The sequence below is a fragment of the Protopterus annectens genome, chromosome 12.part0 (genome assembly GCF_019279795.1).
Source record: "Protopterus annectens isolate FY-2018-M chromosome 12.part0, PAN1.0, whole genome shotgun sequence".
Lineage (NCBI taxonomy): Eukaryota > Metazoa > Chordata > Ceratodontiformes > Protopteridae > Protopterus > Protopterus annectens.
Window position 1 is genome coordinate 1,114,273,124 of NC_056746.1, and position 17,155 is coordinate 1,114,290,278.

General features: G+C 42.9%; 1 protein-coding gene across 5 annotated transcripts in view; it reads right to left on the reverse strand.

Moving 5' to 3' along the window:
• Positions 1–17,155, reverse strand: part of LOC122817012 — a 505,254-nt gene that overhangs the window by 228,061 nt on the left and 260,038 nt on the right. The window lies entirely within an intron of this gene.

Here is a 17,155-nt window from a genome sequence, read left to right on the forward strand (position 1 = left end):
CAATTGGATGGGTATTCACAAATTCACCCCTGGCATGACTGCCCTCTCTCTCCTTGAAAAAACCAAGGTATGGTCTGAAGGTAGCTACTGGCAAGGTATAAATGGTGACATGTCCCAGTTACCTTGTACTTTCTATGATTTTATGACTGAGTGAAAAACCTCAGGAAAAAAAGAGGCTGAAGCTGTGAAAATATTCTGGAAAGCAGCATGGAAAACTGAAATATTCTAGAAGGCTGGTGAAATAAGAGAAGGGCAAAGAATCATAACTGTACTGTACTGTACATAAGCCTCCCAAGTGAATGACTTGCAATGAACACAATTTACTTATGTTTGTTGGTACTATCTTTATGGACATGTTGCATTATTAACTCATTACAGCCAAGTGACATTGCCACGTGATTCTACAGTTACATCCTACTGATGCCTCTAGTTGTCAAATACTGCTTATTTATGTTGGCATAAATAATTTTGAAACCATACCACATACAATACTGCAATATTTCACCTATTGCAAACAGAACCATATTGATATTTAACAACTGCCTAGTGCAGATAAAAAGTTATTAGCGGTAATTCAAATAATATTTATTTATACTGTCACAAATGTTTTTGTTTCTAAGTATCTTGGCAACCAAATAACATAGAACTGCTTAACCTCATATGAAAGCCCTCAGCTGGATGAACAAAATACTGCGGACGGTATGTGTGTGACTTGAGTGCTTGCAGAGATATTGTAAATTGTTTACACAATGTTACAAACTTAGTATTTATTGTGCTTACTCTACTACTATAAAATAGTCTGTGCTGAAGAATTTGACATTTACACTTCTTAAGTAACACCTGTAGTTTTAGAGATACGAATATTTGTTTGAAATGTAAGCACATATCAAAAAGTTTAGGCTCCACCTATTGGAACTTAGAATGCAAACTTCCTGAGTTCTTTTCGAAGGAATAAATTAAGAAATACAGTAGAGAGTAGATAATCTGAATGCAGCTTTCCAAAGATTTTGGGTAAGAAAAATCATCAAGTCTGAATATATAAATGTTATACATATTTGCTTGTGCGTGTTTTTGAGCTTTTATCCTGCTTGTGTGTGAAAATATTCTTTATTGTCTACTGGAATCGCTGAATGGTTGAAAAGTGTATTCCCTGCGTGCAGAAAAAACAAGATTTTAGAAATTTTGTATTCGGTTCAATGTATGTTTGATTATCTAGTTTGATTATCTAGTTTGATTATCCAAACTACCCTAGGTCCCGATTAGTTTGGATAATCAACTCTACAGTATTTAGAAAATGAGAATAAAAACATAAACATGCTTGAAGAAGATTGTTTAAGAAGAAGCTGAACTCTTACTTTGTTCTCCTATATTAGAGAGGAAGGTGGAAAGTCTAGTTTCTCCTGTTTGTGGATGCTTTTAGAGGTTTCAGTTTAGTTTTAGTTTGCTTGTGTAAGGCAACAGTGCCACTTGCCTTGCCACTGTACCATGAAACACAAATCTGCATGAATTATTTGACTAAAGCTAAATCATTTAGTTTGCTAGCTAAGTGTTCGAAAGCACTGTAAACACACATCTTTTTGGCTCCATCCACAAAACCTTTTTCCCATTTTTGCACATGGGGTTGGGGTGTCACTTTAACAATGACAAACATCTACAAACAAGGTTTACACAGCTGGTTGGTTAGCCCTGCTGTGGTAGTTCTTCTACAACACACACTCCCATCCACACACACACCTATGGTCAATTGGGTCTATGTCAAAACAACAAACGGAAGAAATTTTGAATGCTCCGATGAGCGAAAACTCATATAATCAACATCACTATTGTGAGATTGTGGTACAGTGAAGATCGGAAAATTTGCCCTTTCCTCACTGTAGTGCGATCTTGGAGTTGGAATGTATTTTTTAGAGGGGGATGCAGCCCCCCACAGTAGCAATGTCGATTATATGAGTGATCGCTCATCGGAGAGTTTTAAATTTCTTCCGTTCATTGTTTTGATATAGACCTGGTCAATTTAGGGTATCCAATCCACCTACTGCATATCTTTGGAATGTGGCAGGAAACCGGAACAGGAACACAGGGAAGAGATATAGACTCCACATAGAAGGCACCCCAGCCAAGAATCGAGCCAGAGAACCTTTTGCTATGAGAAACGCATACTCCATGCATCTAATATATTTACAAGACATATCAAGAGATGACCTATGGTACGTTTCAGAAAAAGTTACTACTAAACCCAATCAACACCCTAAACAATATCCTAGTCCTGAATCCAGAGTAAGAAATACCAAGATTATAGTAATTACAACTCTGATGTTTGTATGAATAGGTCTATCAAAATTATTGTAACTAATAAAGTTTGCAAAGCTAAGGGGATGGCAGGTAAGTTTTCAAAAGCTTATACTGTAAATCTCAGCCCTTTGTCAATTAAAGAAAAACATAGGATGACTTACTGTGCATAACACAGAGGATTATGAATGTATCACCAATCATAACTTGGTTTTAAGTGTTCAAAATATGGATACCAAGAAATTCAACTTGAATGCAAAGCCCAAGAGATGAATCTTGGCATCCACGTCGAGAACACATAATTAAAGGTTTTGATCGGAAACCCAATCATAATTTTTTGTAGTGCATGGAGCTTTAGCTGCTCCATATATTACTAGTTACAGGAAAAAATGCTAAGTGTTTTACCATCTTTCTAAGCTGTAAAGCACTTGGAGACCACTGTTAAGAAGATAGTTTAACTCAGTCTTTTATGTTTACACTCAGCTTGCTATGCCTCTTAAATGTCCAGATTTTCACAGACTGTCCAAATTTTTGCCAGATATGCTTGGTCTGTTCCTCATAAAATGTTTCATTTTTGGACAAACCACAAGAGATTGAAGTCACTAAATAATGTCATACATTAGAGTTTTAGACTTCATACTCCAACAATGTAGTTGAGTACTCATCCTCTTATTCTAGCCACATTCTTCACTTACAACAGGAAGTCAGGGACACATTACCAGTACAGACAGCAGGCAGAAAAATAAGTATTTTATTCTGTTGCTGTCTTTGCTGGTCTGTATTGTCAGATTTGACTGCCTAGAGCTGACCTGACCTTAACAAGGTAAGCAGGGGGTGCTTAACACTTGTTAAGATCTGGTCTCGCACTATGATACCACTTTACTGATTTGTCTTTTTTCAAATATTGGAGTGTAATCACTGCTCTTCATGCACTGCAAAAGAATTAAATTTAGTCAGCTTTGTCTTGCACATAAACCTCTGCACTTTTTGGTATGCTTACTTGGTAAATCATCTCAAGGAAGCTTGAATTGTCTGAAGTCTATAAGGAAACTTAGGTTAGCTATAGTATATAAATTACATGCCTAACATTCAAGAAAATGACAGATGTCTAATATAAAATCCAACAAGGCAGGATTCTTGAAATCTTATTTACAGAATTCTTTAAACTAAAAGCACTTATGACTAAGGTTCTACACTTTTGGGACTGGCTACATTTAGCTGGCTGTCGTGTAGAAGATGTTCCCCAACACTGTAGAATTTGGGAGTCTTCAACCACCCAGGCAAATTTCAGTAAACGAAAGATTCAGTAACCTCTTTTTGATGAATTTAAAAATAGGTCAACTGTAGTGAACCATCCTTGCACATCTAACATACTGAAAGATGCAAAGGTCACTTTATACCCACAATCTGGTATGTTCTTTCATAATAAGAAACTCAAAAACGTATTCATATTTAGAATTTTGCTGCCTGAGTATCTAATATCCACTAATCACTGCTTGTTTAGTATAACCTATTTTTTAAACTTTTTACATTCCTACACTAAATCCTTAAAGAGTTTTCACTCTGCAAATTTATAGCACTTGGCAGCATTTTCTGATATTTACTTAGTCTTTTCATGACACATCTGTCTATCCTTGTATAAATCCTAAAGCCTTTTATATCTCTATATTTCTACTTCAATTTTTTTCATAACGCACTTCAATTTCTTTGTATCTATCCTACTTTTAGCAACTGACCATATGAAATCCAATGACAGAAGGCATGCCATGTACACATGATGAGCATCAACATACAAATGGACAGAAAAATTCATATGTTACCAACAATACAGTTCTGTGAAAAACAAATTCAGGCAAAGCTTGTAACTTATATAAGGTCTGAATCCTACTCCTTAACTCTCCACCATTCAATGTGGCCTCCCCTACAATGTCCTAGCTCCTAAACTAATTTTCCAGTCAAAACCAATGACTTGTCACAAAAATACAGATTTAATATTTTGCATGGGAAAAGCCCGCCCCCCCCCCCCCCCGTACCCATGGGGGAGCTTTGCTCTCTACAACCCTTTACTTACATACACGAACTCTACTGTTGCAACACTATGTGTAAAGTATAAACACCCAGAAAGGGTGACAACACTTTAAGAGCGCAATAAAACCCCAACTGTCCTACTAAAAAAGTTAAAAAATATTTCTAGGACTTGTATAAACAACAAGGTGTAACACAAGCTGATGTTTGCCAAGTTACATTTTGGTGGTATGTACGGAAGTCTTCAATATTAGGCATGGCAGAATAAAGTACATTAACAAATTACTGCCCACTTTACCACATTTTCACCTCACAAGTTAAAACGTCTTTTCAAAGTATGTGTATTTGTTTTTTTTCACAGACTCCAAAGACAATGTCAATGGCATTAGTCTGCAAGTCTCATGCTGGAATATGGCTACACTCAACTGAATATTTTCGTATTCCCATGTGCTACTAAAGCCTGGCTTTCATTTTCCAAAATAAATATTTTCCTTTTTGGAAAAAAAAAACCTCCTTTCCATGTAAAATAGTCTAGTTTTATATAAGTCAATTTCTAAAAACATGGGACGTGAAAACATGAAAATCTTACAGGAAAGATCAATGACTCTCATTTAAGAGAATACTAAGTTTCATGGTGAAGGCAGTCTCTCACATATAATGACTTCATTTTCATTCTTAATGAGCTTCTCAGTGCCATTACCCAGAAGCAGGTTTCTTGTATAGGCCTGTGCTCTCTATGTCTATCTGTCAGTCATGGTGGTGCAGCGGTTAGCATTAGTGCTTCACAGCAAGACGTTCTCCAGTTTGATTTTCGGTTGGAGCACCTTCTGTGTGGAGTCTGCATGTCCTCCCTGCGGTCGAATGAGTTTTAAAGACATGCATTAGGTGAGTGTGTGTGCCTTCTGTGAAGGTTGGGCGCCGGACTGGCAACTCAGCACCATAAAAGCTTAACTGCCAATCAATCTGCGGACCGGTGATCAGCTGTGGCGGCCACTAATGGAAGAAGCCAAACGGCTGCTCTCTAGATCTATCTGCAGAAGCATACCTGCTCTTTAGCTTTTATAGCTACCAAGCCTTTGTGCCTGTTCTGAACTTTCCAGCCACTGCTATCTCACTGAGTCTCCATGGAGTAATCAGCCTATAACAAGCAGGCACTTTTTTATCATTTCGCTCATTATGGTCAAGTTAACAGAGTCCAGGGCTTAGCTCCTGGGTTTGCACTTTCAGTCTGTCAAATCAAGGGTAATTGATCTTAACCTTCCATTCAAATAAAGTCATTTAACGTTTAAAGTATTATAATACAGGGGGAATAGGTTGGCAATAATGGTTTACGTCTTTATCTCACAGATAAAAGTACATTTTTCTTTTCTGACCTCTGATTATTGATTAGGCTTGTAAAAGTCTTCAGACTGATAGTATGAACCTATGAACTCCTTCCTCTATTCATACTTCTGAAATTACATTTATTTGTGCTTCCTCCCTTCCAGCTTGTACAGTTCTCCTTTTTAATCTTCCACCTTTTACATTCCAAATAAATGGCATCTGCCAGCTCTCTTCAAGTTATACACATCTCTCTCTCTTTCTTTCTTACCTAGAGATTACCACTACCATCACAGGTGTAATACCCTTTCCCACCAAGTGTATCAGATGTTAACCCCACTATTTCCTTGTAACTTACATTACTAACAATCAAAACACAGAGAAAAACTTTTAGTTATGTACTCACCATAACTTCAGATGTTTGGGATCCATCTCGCCTACATTCTGACTGATGGGTTCGGAGCCGATCCCTCGGCTCCGACTCGGCACGCTTATGCCAAAAAGCGAAGTCTCTTATTGGCTGAGCTTACTATATCCCAGGATGCACCACTACCAGTCCCCCAGATCTAGTTTGTCCGCATACATGCACACATGCACGCTCTGATTATATAACATCGTCAGATGAAACAAGATAAAACAGTAGAACTCAAACCGTTCAATCTCTTCTGATCTCCAAGGCAGGGGAAGGAGGGTGGGTATTAGGAATGTAGGCGAGATGGATCCCAAACATCTGAAGTTATGGTGAGTACATAACTAAAAGATGTTATGTGATCCTATCTCGCCTACATTCTGACTGATGGGACAGCGTCCCTAGCACCTGAATCCTGGGTGGCTCACTGGAAAACACTCCTGAGTACCGTGGAACCAAATGATGCTCGCCCTTTAGATGCCACATCCAATTTATAGTGGGAAATGAAAGTGTGCGGATTGGACCAAGTAGCCGCAGCACAAATCTCCGATATAGCGAGTTTGGAATGAAAAGCTATGGAAGTCGCCATAGCTCTGGTAGAGTGAGCTTTGATAGATGTTGTAAGTTGCTTATTCGAAGAAGAATAAGCCTGAGTTATACAATCTCTAATCCATTTGGAGATAGTAGCTTTTGTGATGGTTTTACCCAATTTATTGTCTGAGAAGGACACAAACAACTGGTCTGACTTACGAAATTGCTGAGTCCTGTCTAAATAGAAACGCAATTGCCCGTGAACATCCAATTTATGGAGAGTGTATTCTGCTTCATTGGAGAATTTTGGGAAGAAAACTAGTAGCTCTAGAGATTGTTGGAGACAGAGATTAGAACAGACCTTTGGGACAAAGGATGGATTAGGCCTAAGTGATACTCTATCCTTGTGGAAAATCAAGTACGGTGGTTTAATAGACAGGGCTTGAAGCTCTGAAACTCTTCTTGCAGAAGTAATTGCAACTAAGAAGGCAGTTTTCCAAGACAGATATTTTAACTCACATGTAGCAGCCGGTTCGAAAGGGGAAGATGTTAATACACGAAGCACCAAATCAAGATCCCACGGAGGCGCAGGATGAAAAACTGGGGGTCTTAATAGGCCCGCACCTTTAATGAAAGTTTTGCATAGTCTGCTGCTCATCAATGGAGGATCCATGGATTCGTGGAATTTAGAGATAGCCGCCAGTTGGACTTTAATAGTAGAGACAGAAGATCCTTGATTAAACAGAGATGTTAAGAATTTCAAAACTTCCGGGATTAGAGCAGTGATAGGGTCTAAGCCCCTGAGTTGAGCCCAGATAGCAAACCTCTTCCACTTACTGAGGTACAATTTCTTAGTGGTGGGTTTGTGGGCTGAAGATAAAATGTGAATAACTTCCGGGTCTAATGTGTGACTTCTGACTAAAGTCGGAAGTGGAGGAGCCAAGCTGTCAACTTCAAGGAGTGTAGGGACTGATGCTGTCGCCCCGACTGATGAATTAGCAGATCCGGAGTTAGATCTAAAGTCTAAGGATCGTCCACCGCATGTTTCTTCAGGTAGGGAAACCAAACCTGACGAGGCCAGTATGGAGCAATCAGTATCATTGTGGACCCCAATTGAGAAGCTTTTTGAATGACTTTGGAGAGAAGTGGAATCGGAGGAAAGGCATAAAGTAGCCCTGTTGGCCAAGGTTGTGCTAGAGCATCCATAGCTGCTTCCCCTTGATGTGGAGTCAAGGAGAAGAACCTTTTGCACTTCGTGTTTAGTGGTGTTGCAAATAGGTCGCAGCACGGCGTCCCCCATCTCCTGAAAACCTGAGCTGCTACTGTTTCGTTTAGGGACCACTCGTGAGGAGAGAGAATTGTCCTGCTCAATCTGTCTGCCAATATATTTGATTTCCCGGAATGTGGGTCGCTACCAAGAAACGGCTGGTAGCTACAGCCCATTCCCACACCCTCATGGCCTCTCTGCAAAGAGGGTAAGATCTGGTCCCTCCTTGTTTGTTTAGATACCAGACCACCGACATGTTGTCTGTGTGGATGGCGATTATGCCCTGAGGGAGAAACTTGTGTAAGGCCTGTAGGGACAGAAGTACAGCCCTCATCTCCAATACACTGATGTGGAGAAGAGCTTCGTCTGGAAGCCAGGAGCCCTGAACTAACCTGCCCAGACAATGCCCCCCCCCCACCCTATCTGGGAGGCATCTGTCGTCAGGGTAACCACTGGAGAGGGAATAACAAAGGGGCTTCCTTGATTTAGATTGGATGTCTGAAGCCACCAGCGAAGGTCCCGTTTGCATGTTTCTGTAATCATAATGGGATGATTGAGGGGAAGGTCCTGAAAGGACCATTGAGTTGACAATAGCCACTGAAGAATCCTCATGTGCAGTCTTGCCAGAGGAACTAGAAGGACCGTGGCAGACATCGAACCTAAAACTTGTAGGACCATCCTGGCTGGGGCTTTGGATCTTGAAATCAGGGCTTGAACTTGGCCTTGTAAAGTTTGGATCCTTTCGGTAGGAAGAAAACGCGCATCAATTTTGAGTCTATCTCTGCTCCTATGAACCTTATGCGCTGAGAGGGCAGCAAGACAGACTTTGACCAATTGAATGTAATTCCCAGGGTAGCACCCAGGGAGATGGTGGCTTTGAGGTTGTCCATTAGTAGATGCCTGGTGGTGGCAGTCAGGAGCCAGTCGTCCAGATAGGGAAACACTTGGAATCCAAGACTCCTCAGGTGAGCAGTCACTACTGCCAAACACTTGGTGAACACCCTGGGGGCTGTGGTGAGACCAAAGGGCAGTGCACAAAATTGGAAATGACTGACTCCCAGGCTGAAGCGCAGATACCTCCTGGACGCCTGATGTATCGGTATGTGATAATAGGCGTCCTTGCGGTCTATGGAGCACATCCAAACATCCTTCTCCAACAACGGGAGAATGGATTGTAACGTGACCATTCGGAATTTGGATTTCGTGACGGATTGGTTTAGTCTGCTGAGATCAATATTGGTCTCAGGTCCCCTGTCTTTTGGCACTAAAAGAACCTCGAGTAATTTCCGGATCCGATCTGGTCTGTGGGGACGGTTGGATGACTCCTTTTCTAGCAGCTTTAAAGCTTCTGCGGCGGCGACTCCCCTTTGCCTGGGTGGTGGGTCCGGGATTTTTGGACGGTGGGGGTGAGCATGTGAATGGGATGGTGTAACCTCCGGCAATGATCCGAAGCACCCATCTGTCCTGAGTGATTGATTCCCAGGCTTTTAGGTGCTTGGCAAAACGGCACCCGACTGGCTCCGGAGCAGCACAGCCGGGCAATCCCTCATGAGGTGTGGGAGGCTGAAGAGCCACGAAAGGACTCGCGGTCTCCAGAATTGCGGGGCCCTCTGCCGCCTCTGGGACGGCGTCTCCCAGAAAAATTTCCCCGTCCTCTGCCTCTGGAAGGGGAATCTTCCTGCTGTTGAGGAAAAAACTTACATGATTTACGGAACCACATCTTCCCTCCTCCTTTAGCCTTGGGATAAGGCCGAAAGGGAGTGGAATAACGGGCACCTACGGCAGATAAAGTTTTTCCCTCTTGCTCACAGCGGGTAAGGGTGTCTTTAACCTTAGGTCCAAACAAAGAGGACCCATCAAAGGGAACGTCAGCGAAGGAAGACTTGAAGGCCTCCGCAAACTGACACAAATGGAGCCAGGCTTGTCTCCGTAGAGCCACGCCTGTGCCTGCCGCTCTACCCGCCCCTTCGGCCGCATATGAAATGAGCCTCATGGACGAGTTAGAAATTGATGTAAGGATAGCCAACTGAGAGCTAACCGACTGGGCTAGCTGCTCAGGTAGGTTACCCGAGAGGGAATCTGACAGCTCCTTGACCAGATCCCTCTGAAGTCTGGTAAAATGTGCCAAATAATTCAGGGACCTTAAAGTAAAGGCCGCTGAAGTCAGGGTGCGCTTCCCGTACCGGTCCATGCTCCTAGACTCCTTATTAGGAGGATGGACGGACGTTGAAGCCTCTGCCACGTCCTGTTGTGTAGCAGATGCCACCACCATGGCATCTACAGCCACGCCTTTAGTCAGGAACTCCTTCTCGGGTGGGGCGGACAAAAATTTGTTAGGACGAGAAGGGACTGGTTCCACGGTATCTGGATGTTCCCACGCCCTCCGACAAACTAAATCCAGGAGCTCGTCGACACCCAGGAGGCGGAGGGCTGAGCCCCAAAGGCCTTGAGGAGCACTGACTCATCAGCAGAGGGGGGTTTGGATATCCAGCCGCCTCGTTGTTTGAGGATCTCTAAGATGTCTGCAAATGAGACATCTTCCGAGGACGACTTCGGGGACCCCTCCGCATCATCAAGATCAGTGTCAGATGTAATAGACTCGGGGGAGTCCACGTGCTTCCTCTTGCACGATCTCTTCCTTGGGGGTTCCTCTGAAGACAACTCCGAAGAACCCTCAGGAGGAGGGGAACCCCCAATGGGGGTAACCTCAGGCCCAGGGGCTCCGCTGCCTACGGACAGGGGAACTGCCAAAGACCCAGTCTCCACGCCCAGGGAAGGTGCTGGTAAAGCCGGGAGATGGCGAAGAAGACTTGGCCAAGGCACTCCTCATAGCTCTGAAAGCCGGACCCCAGAATCCTGGGAGTGTCCGGTCCCCGAGCCATGATAGCAGACGGAAGTCCCGCAGCCGAGCACCGAGAGGGAGGCTCGGAACCGATAGCATAGGTCCCAAACATCACCCCCAGGTCCAGCCGAAGAAGTCCGTGTACCAAACTCGGACCCGAAGGCCGGGGTTGGAGTAAGGGTCGGAGCCGACCCTAAGATCTCCACCGGCTCCAACAGCACCTGCTCCGACGGAGCCGAAGCGGTCGGAGGAGGAATAGCAATAACATGGGCATGGGCCATCGGCTCCGAAGCCAACTGGGTCGGAGCCGAAACAAATTTTTGAAAGACTGGGGACTGGAACAGTCTTTGGAGCACCCTGTCTATATCCGAATCCGACATCCTCGATGACCGAGAGGATACTGAACGGGTTCGAGATGGCCTCTCCAACGGCCCCAAAGGGCTAGGGGACCGGCTCCGAGGCGACCCGATGACTATCGGCGCCGAAGGAATACCCACACTAGTTTCCATCGGTGTCGAGGAGGACTTCGGCGCCAAGGAGGAAGTGTCTGAGCGGGCAACCTTTGTCGGCTCCGAGACCAGTGGAACCGACGAAGGTGACCCGCCTCTCGATGCCCCAGCCATCGGCTCCGAAGCCAGAGGAGTCGAGACTGGTGGCATCGAGGCAGACCGTTCGCCTCGGCTCCGAAGTCCTTGGAGCCGAAGGAGAAGCCTGCCTATGTCTTTTGGCGGTCGGATCCGACGGACTGGTCGGAGCCGACGCCCTTTTCTTTTTAGCTGGAGAAGGACAGGATGCCAAAGCTTCTTCAAAGGAGGGTTTTATTAAACCTTTAAGAATGAGTTTATTTTTCCTCTCCTGGAGGACCCTTGAGGAAAAAGCGTGACACACACTGCATGACTCTTGTAAATGTTTTGCACCCAAACAATAAACACAGAGAGAGTGATCGTCTGTGATTGACATCTTAAAATTACATTTGGTGCATTTTTTAAAGCCCGAAGGCCTAGGATTCTGAGACATTATAGCAAAAATGCGGTAATCCCTGACAGAAAAAACAACACTATCCACTTGACTTTCTGATTTAACTGACACTACCTAAAAATCGGTTTACAGCCGCCAATTAGGTAAACAATCCGTAACAATTAACTCAAGGGTACTTTGAAACCCTCTAAGGTTTAAGAGGGGTTGACTGACCGGGAAGGCCCTAAGATGAAGGAGGCCTGAAATCAAAATCAACGCCCAATCACACTACAAAGTTTCTCACAAAACTCCAATCACACACAAAAGGGAAGATTAGCCGTTAAAACAGCTTTTTATGACAAGAACAGTAAATTTCTGACAGAAAAAAGTTAGTAAATATACTACTCAGCTCAGCCAGCTCGAGACCACGTCTTCGCAAGTTAGCGGCAAATGAGATCTGGGGGACTGGTAGTGGTGCATCCTGGGATATAGTAAGCTCAGCCAATAAGAGACTTCGCTCTTTGGCATAAGCGTGCCGAGTCGGAGCCGAGGGATCGGCTCCGAACCCATCAGTCAGAATGTAGGCGAGATAGGATCACATAACATCAAATGTTTAGCTATTATTACCTACTCAATATCTGCAGCTGCAGAACATCATATTCACAGATCTCTGTATTTTTTAGTTATATGTGGGGATATGTATCTCAGTCTTCTCACAGTGTTATAGGTAGGTTTAACGTTTTTAATAGAGTGGCTGGCTCTATTATTTAATTATGCATTTTTAACACAAAGGCTTAGGTTAAATGTATTTTACATTTACATTTATATTTAATTTGACAATGTATAAATACTTTCTAACCACTGAGTTTTTAGTCCTGCGACATCTCTTGTTGGGTGAGTTTAGCATGTGATTCTAGCACTTCTATGTAATACATTTTTACTTTTGAATATGTGTTTTGGAAATGGATATAATTATGTATGGGCTCAAAATGTTGGTTTTTAATGTGGAATTTATTATAATTATTGTAATTTTATGAAATATTTTCCATTAGTATTTATATATTCATAGGATAGTTTTAAATTATTTATATATTGAATGTGTGAACGCAGACTAGTCAATTAAGGCTAAGTGGCTGCATAATGAATTTAGTACCACATGATGCTGTTAAATATTTTAAAAGGTAGGGCTGAATGTTGATTTTTTTGCTTTGTTTGTTTAATCTGAAGAAGGATACGCATTGTCGTCTCCGAAACACCAATAAAATTGTTAGTTAATTACACAAGGACATTTCATTATTTGCGACTATTTGGGATTATTTTAGAGCAGTTTCCTGGCTTCACCTCTTCGTGCTGTTTGTGTTCACAGTGTTACACAATTGAACCTAAACGGTGAAAGGTCAGAACATCTCATATTCCACTAAAAACACACATATATTATTAATGCCTGCAGTACATATAAAAAGTTGCCTTTCCTGAACAGAAAGATCTATTCTTATAATTCAAATGCTGAAGCTAGCCATCCTGAATACAGAAACTATCCCACAAAGTTACAATACCTTACACCAAGACATACACCATAAAGGTGCCGGTGGTGTGGTTATCTTCTTTCATAATTTCTATGAAGTTAATCCCTTTGCCATCTCAACCATCAAGTCAGCATGCTATAACTCTCTATGTCTGTTCAAATTAAAACAATGAAAGGCATCACTCTGACATGTTTCTGTATAGCATGATGTTCCTCGAAAGACACAGTCATTAACAAATAATGTACAGAATGATCCCAGTATAAATTAAATGTGCCATCAGGCCTGGCATTTTGGTGTAGTAGAAGGTTAAAGAACTGACTATGATGGAGACAACCCAAGTTCAACTACTGTCTTATTTAGGATGCTGCAATAGCCAGACAGGAGAAACCAGGAGTGAGCAGCTTATGCCAGCTTACAGATATATTGTTTTGTAGGGGGTGGTGGGCCCACTAAGTCAGCTGCTACTGTGTAAGTGCAAACTTGCATGATATAGATGGTCATACACTGAGGGATATGGGTTTGGTGATCCCAGGCCAATGAGGACTGCTCACAGGAAGCAGGACTGTGAAAGCATTTACAAGTCATTGTTAGAATATAAAACACCCCAACCATGATGCAGTTGTCAACTTCACCCATGGGGGTTGTGTTAGGATCATTTCACAAATTCACCCTCACAGCTGCCTGTAAAATGGTCAGGCCACATGCCAAGTAATCAAACGAGTTGGCAGTGGCAGTGGCTTCAATGTCGGCAGGCACAAGGACAAAAAAAAAAAAAAATGATACAGACAAAAAAATTGTCAGATGACATTTACTTTCATCAAACCACAAAAGTGTTTAGGCTTGCAAAACTAATTATGCTGACTGCCAAAACTGACCAAGTGAATGTTAAAGAAAGTAACCCTGAGTGCATTCTTACTACTGATAACAATACAATCATATGCATTACACTGTACAATCTCAGTGACCAACTGGCTACATATGCTGTCTAGTATCACAACAAAATTTCTAAAGCACATCACTACTTCATATCTGATTATACTAGATCCTCTGAGTGATCAGTTTGAATAAATCATCAGGAGTAATGGCTAATCACTTCTACATTTTCTTCCTCTGAACTTCACTGCTGAATATTTTAGTAATTACTTTCCTCAACATATTCACTCGCGGTAGTGGTGCTGCGGTAGCGTTGTCGCCTCACAGCAAGACATTGGCCCGTTTGATTCTCAGTTAGAGCTTCTTCTGTGTGGTGGCATGCGTGAATGGGTGTACCTTCGTTGAAGGTTGTGTGTCAGGGTTGGTAACTCGGCACATAAAAATCCACTTCTAAACATTAGCGGACCGGAGTTCCGCTGTGGCAACACCTAAGCCGAAAGACACAACAACAACAACTTTCCTCAACATATTCAACTACAAAGCCTTCCCAAAATGACACAGAGCTAGGTCCAAATCTGTACCATGAATTACCCCTAAAATAAAAGCACAGATGACCACAACAGACAAATTTTGAAAGAAATGTAAGACCCAACCCCCCCCCCCACCACCACCATTTTACAGGGAAACTAAAAAAATCTTAAGAAAACAATGTCTACTGAAAATAACAAGGACCACTTCTTACGCTGCAAGATGACTTCACAATGCCCAAATTATTCCCTGCCATATGTACATGTGGCAACATTGTAATTTCTATTTTTTCTCTCCCCTCTACAACTGAACATCAGCTGCTACCAGCTCCTCTCCTCTTTCACAGGGTCACTTAGACCTGTCTTAGACTAAACTTGACTCCTTTTCCAGAGCTGGATCGAGGAAACTGTTGCAGCATCACATTTCTGATAGCCCAGTGAGCTCTGCTTTAGATACATCTATTGGTGCATGCTTGCTTTTGTGCATGCTCAATGTCTGACTAAGCAGTGCACCCATTCTGAAGCACAGACTTGTGATGCTGCTGTACTGCAGTGAGCCTTGGCTTCTTTCCTCCTCCCAGGACAGGCACACATCATCAATCATTTACTCTCACCTTCCTCCACAGGCAACCCCTCCAACACCTGTACCGCTAATTGAACAGAGGGCAGGGGACTTTTATATTGCATCACAGTAAGGGCTTTATCTCTCTGTACCACAAGGCCACTTAACACTGTAATTTCCTTGGAGCAACGTACCAAAATCAATGTTCGAGAGAAAAAATAATCTGACAGTCTTTCAAGACTTCCAAAATAGATGCACACTGAGTAACAGCTTAATTACAGCTCTCCCAGTTTGAAAACAGAAACTCAGCAGACAAGGCCAATGAACGTTTAGTTACGTACTTACCATAACGATAGATGTATGTGATCCATCTCGCCTACATTCATTACTGACGGGTTCAGAGCCGAGAGTCGGCTACGACTCGGCCACTATAACTAGCACGAAGTCTCTCACTGGCTGGGTAACCCTGTATCCCAGGATGCATCACGCTCAAACCCCCAGATCTTGTTTGCCCCAATATGATTTTCCCACATACACCATACCACAAGGATAAATATGTAAGAGGAGAGAAAAAATAATATCCTCAGAGGAATCAGAATACAAGTTTCCTCCAAGTCCAACAGGTAGGGGGAAGGAGGGCGGGTACGTAAGAATGTAGGCGAGATGGATCACATACATCTATCGTTATGGTAAGTACATAACTAAAAGATGTAATGTGATCCTATCTCGCCTACATTCATTACTGATGGGACAGCGTCCCTAGCACCTAAATCCCAGGAGGCTCACTGGAAAAAACTCCTGTGCACTGTGGAACCAAAGGAAGCCCGACCTCTAGAGGCCACGTCCAGTTTGTAATGAGAAATAAAGGTATGTGGAGAAGTCCAAGTAGCCGCTGCACATATCTCATCTATGGATAGTCTAGCATGAAAGGCCACTGAAGTTGGCATAGCCCTGGTAGAATGCGCCTTAACTGGAAAGGGAAAATCCTTACCCGCCAATGCATAATTAAATGAGATGCAGTCTCTAATCCACTTAGCTATGGTGCCCTTAGTTGCAGATCTACCAATTCTATTGTCCGAAAAGGACTCAAACAACTGATCTGATTTCCTCTCCTGTTGTGTCCTATTTAAATAAAACCTCAGTTGTCTATGCACATCCAACTGGTGAAATTTGTATTCCGCTTTGTTGGAAAACCTTGGGAAAAAGACCGGAAGCTCAATAGACTGGTGGAGACAAAGGGCAGAAGACACCTTAGGGAGAAAAGAAGGATTAAGTCGCAGAGATACTCTGCCCTTATGAAAAATTAAATAAGGACGTTTAGCAGAAAGGGCTTGAAGCTCCGATACTCTTATGGCTGAAGTTATGGCTACCAAGAAGGCAGTCTTCCATGACAGAAATTTCAATTCGCAGGAGGCTGCCGGCTCAAAGGGAGAAGACGTCAAAGCTCTGAGCACCACATCTAAATCCCATGGCAAGACGGGTTGCGAAACCGGTGGGCGCAGCAAAGTACAGTTTTGTACCTACCATAAATGTAGATGTTCGAAGATCCACATTGCTGCAGTCCTTACACTTGGGTAGTCCGCTGTCCTCGGTCGGCCCGAATATCAAAGTATAAGGCTGACGTCGGTCAAGGCGCATTTGACTGACATCAGGACGTCAGGGTACAAATGCGCATGACCGACGTCATATCCTCAGTCTTTTCTTGCCCCAGATGTCAGAAGACCCTAAAAATAAAGGTCAAAACCAAAAGACAGCAAACAAACAACCAACCACCCTTGCACTAATTATATGTACAATATATACAATATACACAATATTTACCACCCAACCCACACAACCACCTCTAACTACAGAGGGGAAGGAGGGAGGGTAAATTGGACTGCAGCAATGTGGATCTTCGAACATCTACATTTATGGTAGGTACAAAACTGTACTATGTTCTTCATCTCACATTGCTGCAGTCCTTACACTTGGGTAGAATCCCAAAGCAGAGGTAAGGGAGGATGGCCAAACTATAAGGAAGCAGG